General features: G+C 26.7%; 1 pseudogene; it reads left to right on the top strand.

Moving 5' to 3' along the window:
• Window positions 1-3,400: 3,400 nt before the first annotated feature.
• On the top strand, window positions 3,401-5,417 carry LOC113548800 (annotated as a pseudogene).
• The last annotated feature ends 1,140 nt before the right edge of the window (window positions 5,418-6,557 follow it).

Genomic DNA, 6,557 nt, shown 5'->3' with positions numbered 1-6,557 from the left:
ACATCAATGGCGAGATTATCAATATTAGATCGTTGTATTACGACGACAATACTGTGTGCACTTAGGCAGCGCAACATGTTTATGTATATTGTGTAGGTATCGCAGTAACAGTAAACGTGTGTATATAGTTATATTTTCTTTTATTTTTTTTTCTCTCGTGGTTTTACGACACTCATAACGAACCACTTATTAATGCAAGACATATCGTCGCCCCCGACGATGTAAATGTGTAATAAATAATAATTACTGCGTTTACACGATGACGTTAAAACGGTTCTAAATCCACGCAAAATTGTATTTTTACTGGTTAATAAAATAACTCAATCTATCCGGAAGAAAGCCGGTATCTGTGCAAATCCTTTTAACGCCTGCACCGTGTAAACGCAGTAATTATCTATACAGCTGCAGACGTCGGTACTAACCACCTGTATACAGAGTGATCCAAGTTCCGCTAACCCTTTATCCGTTTTAGTATATTATAATTTATAACCTAACCTTCATCTCCCGAAAACTGATCGGACAAACGTCGCAAAAATATATTATACCATTTGAAAGATATTATTTCCCGAAAATCGAAAAGTTCGTGTCTATATGGAGTTCATATGTCCGATATTGTCTAATACACTTGAATAATTTAAACTCGTATAGTGATATTAATTATATTTCTTTTAAAAATTAAAACTACGTTTTTAACAAAACAGTTTAATAATTACGAGTCATTTGATATTTTGCGAAAAAATAATAATAGGTTTCAACGTCTAATTTATTATGTTTCAACTATTCAATATATTTAACATTTAAGTTAATTTAGTTGTACCTACGGTTTGCACGTAGTGTTACGAAGAGATTTTGTGTTTTATCGGCGTGCCCCACTATCCTTTTAATGGGTATTTTTTATTTTCTATCTATACCACTATAAGCAGGGATATAGTATTACTCGTCATTGAAGGATTGGACTATAATAATTAGGACAGTTATGTGCACGCCATACGGTATATTAGAAAACTAGCTGTTATCATGCAATACAGTATAAAGTATAATTTCTATAAAAAATATATATAGAATAAATTGAATTTGTTTTAGTCCTGCTGTATTTTATGACGGTGATTTTATTCTTCGGATTTCTATTATACTTTCTTTAAAGCCCACCGCCGTTGCTGCTAGTTTTTAATTTTATATTTCAGGAAAAGGATAGCCATGAAAAGTTTGATACACGCAGTTATATATTACACCGATCCGATAGTTTAATATTTATATGCATTTAAAGTTTAAGGTATCAGCTGTTGTAGCCATTCCACTCATCTTATCTGTGAACTTTAAATGCTTATAAATAATAAGGCATTACCGAGGATTTGACGTTCGAAATTTGTGTATAAATGTTTTCAGAAAAATTATTGCGATTTGGAAATGAAATATAAATCAGTGATGTAATTAATTGAGCAAAATACTAAAAATGCACTAAAGCAAAAACGTACAAATGGTTGAATTTTTTTCAAAATACAACCACTGAAACCGTTTGATTCCTTTACTTTAGAAAAAAATATCTAATTGTTACGCTGTTTATACTTACGCCGAATTATATAATCACGTATAAGCAGTTTAAAGACGCATGCACGCTTTAGATTTTCGGAGAATACTTAATTCGTAATGCAATGTAAATACTAAATTAACACGGTGGTACCTCAGCTTGTATATTATATAGAATATAATTTAGGTGAGGTTAGCGACAAGTGTTCGTCTCTTTTCCCGAACATCGATCGGGTCCAATCGATTTTTCCGAATTGCGATTTTCGATCATTCAAAAAAAAAAATAAATAAATAAATAAATAAACTGGCAAACGACGTCCAAAGCTCCACCTATCCCGACTCTGTTCTGAAAATAGATTGAAAAGTAACTGGGATCCCTGTGGCGTTTACCAAATCTTGGCTTGCAGAAGCAACGGCCGACCCGCCGAGTGGATAACATCACGCTATTAAATAAATTATATTAAAAATCGATTAGACGTTAGTTCTTTTTAAATTAAATCGAGTGAGGTCATGTTTAAGGCGATATCGTGAGCAACCGACGTGTATTCCACAATATACAAACACTAATGATATACAGAGCGGCACGCCAATGATTATCACATTAATTTTATCCGTTGAAAGTTAGTTTATTCAAATTTCGATTTTTGGAATTTTCAATTATGCTTATAGAACATATCATCAGAAACATACATTGTTTATACCATTAAAGGAGTGGACTTCGGCGTTGTACACTTATAAAAAAAAAAATAAAATAATAAGCACCCTTTTTTTATTGTAAGTTATTAGGCTAGATTTTTTCAGATGTTTATTCATCTAAATTAAAACATAAACTTTAGTTTCTGTGTTATTAGACTTTATGTATTAACGATAATAACCTTTAATATTGATTTTACCTCAAATATAAATAATAATTTTTGTTATAAGATTATTTTTTAAATGATTTAAAAGTCGTTTATTATATTTTACATTCAAAATATATATAATATAATGATAATATATTGATATACTCATCAGCAAATTATTTTGGAATATTGTCAAAAATCAGAAATTTAATACATTTATGATTTAACTATTTAATTAGAAATACATTTAATCAATAATAATGACCTAACCCTGAATAATAATGGATTATTGTATAATATTATAACTAAATAAAAATAAAAATAATATTGTTATCTAATCAAATTAAATACAAAACCACAGCTAAAAAAGAACTGATGCAATATCACATAATTTTTGGTTGAAACTAAAATTATTGTTTGTTTCAACGATCACTGTGAGGTCGTCAATCATTCAAACCTTGTTAAAATAACTGTGTAAATATTATTTGCATTATCGGTGCTCTTCGAATTTGAGGTTACCACTAGTGCATATCAAGCAAAACACAAAAATATTTTAATGCACTATTGTATCAATGATAATAATTTGAATATTGTTTTCATTCTCACATATTGACACTTTCAAAACACATTATTATTTCTAACCTAACTTAACCAAAAATATATTTAATTTTGTTGTATTATGTATAAAGTTTTTTTTTGTGCTATTATATTATATTTGTATGTTTTTAATGTTTTTATTCCTTGTCGGTTTTAATATTACAACGGTGTGTAATTTTAATAACGTCACAATCATTACTTACTACACCACAATCCCGTTGTTATGTTTCACATTTGCAATACGATGTAATGATAAACAGTTTATTAATTGAGGCTGTTATTTACAAGTAGCTAATAACATCCTTAATCAATATTTTGAATACATCAACAATGTATTATTATTTGTTTTACGTCGTAACTTTATTTTCATTCTCACTTAATAAAAATACCAAACTTATTATTAATTTTAGGTGTAATATTAGTGAAATACTAAAATGATTCTAATTAAAGTATATATTTTTGTATGTTTTTTTTTCGTCTCAAAAGCACAAACTAATTTTATGCCTAATTTACCCTTGGTAAGTTAAAAAGTATTTTGAATTATTTTTTTAAAATGACATATTTTATTATTGATAATTTGTATTATATTATTATGATGCATATATTTTTTAATTACAGGGAAAATTTCGGTTAATAGTAAACGCAATTCGCCTATGTGAAAACACAAAAAATCTACCAATTAAAATAAATTTATATTTGAATAAAAAGTCATCAACAATCACAGAATTCAAGGGCAATTTCACATTAGGAGTACCTTTTGACGATTCATTAATAGTAAGTAAAGTAAAAAATATATAATTCTTTGGTTTGCAATAGAAGTGATTGCACTGTAATATGTATAATATTACGAGGTTTCTTACAAAATAATTTTTCTTCTTTTATTTATATAATACATTTCAATTTGTAATGATGAGCGGTTTAATTTTCATATACTTATTAAAATTCAATCTACCAGATTATTATATTAGAAAAATAAAGAATAAATATTAATCATAATAAATTCAAAATTTTTTTGAAATAGAAGCTGACATACATAGTCTCTTCTTTAAATCGTTTTTCGTACAGAACAAATGTATAATTTTAAATTGATTCAATTACAAGTTACATTCTAAGAATAATATACCACAACGAGACCTTTCTGATTTTATATTTTCTATTATTTTTATATAATGTCATTGAAGTAATAAACATTTTACTTTAAATGGAATTTAATAATGCTTATTTAATTTATATAAAAATATTAATCGATACAAATAATAATATAATATTAATTTAAAAGAATATAAATAAACTCTTGAATTGTTGTATAAAGAGGTTACCATTTACTTCGGTTATATAGACATTCCAATAATATAAAAATAATATATATTTTAATAATGTTAAGATCAATATAACAAACTGACGATGATTTAATTGAGTGGTGTGACTCGACCAAACCGGACGAAAATCGGTCAGCACCAAAAGTTCATTTTTATAAGACAAATTTCTATAGTGAAGTATTAAATTTACAGGATTGGAAAAAATGTTTACGTCATATACGTCTTAAATACAATATATGATTTTTAGAATATATTCTTCTACTAAAATTCAGATATTTTTTTAGTTTTTATAATTTAATTTTTTTTTTTTTGGAGGAGGGGTCATATTTTTTAAAAGAATATTATGCATATTTTAAGATAAGATAAGTTTTTATTGATATTTATTAGATAATTTTGATTAAAAATACATAATATTATGTATAAATCATAAATTATAATAAAATTCCCATGAACAAAAAAAAAAAATATATTTAATATTTTATTTTTTTAATAAAAAAATATTTTATAGGTAGTTAAATTTAAGTATTATTTTTTAATTATTTTCAATTTAACCTTAAACATGTTTCACGGAGTAGGTATTTATTATACTATTAGATGTATTTTTATGTTTGATACATAGTTTGATAGAAATGCAGCATCTAGGAGTTAACTGGTGGCTGGAAACCAAATTCTATTATTTATGTAACCAATAATGCCTGTTCTAAATCAAAATTCATCGCAGGAAATGCTTGGTTTTCGTTTCTAAAAGCTTTTAATTTTCCATCTGGAAACTGTCCAATACCAATGGTAATATTTAATATTTACAAATATGGTGAATCCTAATTAAATAAATTTATAATGTAAATTATAATTTAATATATTAAATACAAATTCCTCATATAATCAAAAAAAAAAAAAATTGAATATATATGTGTTACTGAAATTTGTTTAATTATTAATAAATATTTACAGGGAAATTATTCATCATCAGGATATGACACAGTACTTATTGAAGACAATAACTTCCCAAAGTGTACTTTTATGGAAAATATAAATTTGTAGGCAAGGAAAAAAAACCAAAGAAAATAAACTACTAGGTTGCATGGCTTATGAAGTAGAAGCGGTAAGACCATGGGAGGTACCTAAAAATTAAACTTAATATATTGTATAAAGTACCTAAAAGAGTCTGTAGTGCAATTGTGTACACTATTATATTAAACATATGTAATGAAAGATTAATTTCTACATTATGATTATTATCATATGATTTGAAATAAATCGTGTTTGGTGGAAAATATTTTATATTTTATTTCCGTTTACATTATATACATCATTCAGATACCTATTATAAAAACACTTAACATTCGTTTCAAACATAACCAATCACAAAATGTTAATCGAGTTTGTGTAAAGACAATTATTAATTCTATTATAAAACAATAACATTATGTCAGACATTGGGAAAACAAATTGTTGAGTTCGTTGCACCAGACCAAATCGGCGTCACCTCACTTATACACTTAACGAGGTCGTAAAATATTATAGCGTTGACAATACGATAATAAATCTTGTACCGTATTTCAATTTGCAATTATTGTATTGTATTTACTTAATACATGGTAATATAATATCAAAATCAATCGTTTTATGATTATTGATTTCTATAACATATAATATTCATTTACACATACATTAGTCGAAATTGATTATAGAAAAAGTAAACGCTGAGGTAGATTCTCGTATTTTCTTTTTTACTTATCATAGATGATTTTTTGATTGGGTACAATATTATTTTTTTACTAATCTATTTTCCTTTGACAGTAGCTATAGGTTCCCCTAAATTCTCACACAAACATACTCGTATCTATAACTCGTTGTTATTCTATGCATTTGAAAAAAATTATACATATTTTTCTCTGTAAAGCGCTCCTGATCTCGTGAGTTATTATATATTTTTTTTTTTTAGAGAGAGAAAACGATTTTTTCAACTACGGTCTACACATTTTTAACTACCCGGACACACAGTTATTCAATGTTTAATTACTATTTAATCTTTAATAACATAATGAACTGCACTGAACGAGTTCGAGTCGGCACATGTTACATCTAACATAATTGCAGTATTTATGCACTAAATTCGTGGAATCAACGGTATTCATAGGCGCGTTTATAACAGTATACGATAATATGATATCATTATATATACATTGAGAACTGCGTGGGTATGAAAACACGCGGAGAGTGTGTTTGGCGGGGGCGAATCTAACTAAACGCTATACGGAAATAGGTACCT

Source organism: Rhopalosiphum maidis, chromosome 4 (assembly GCF_003676215.2).
Source record: "Rhopalosiphum maidis isolate BTI-1 chromosome 4, ASM367621v3, whole genome shotgun sequence".
Lineage (NCBI taxonomy): Eukaryota > Metazoa > Arthropoda > Insecta > Hemiptera > Aphididae > Rhopalosiphum > Rhopalosiphum maidis.
The sequence above is the reverse complement of the archived record's forward strand: the minus strand, read 5'-3'. Positions and strand labels throughout refer to the sequence as shown.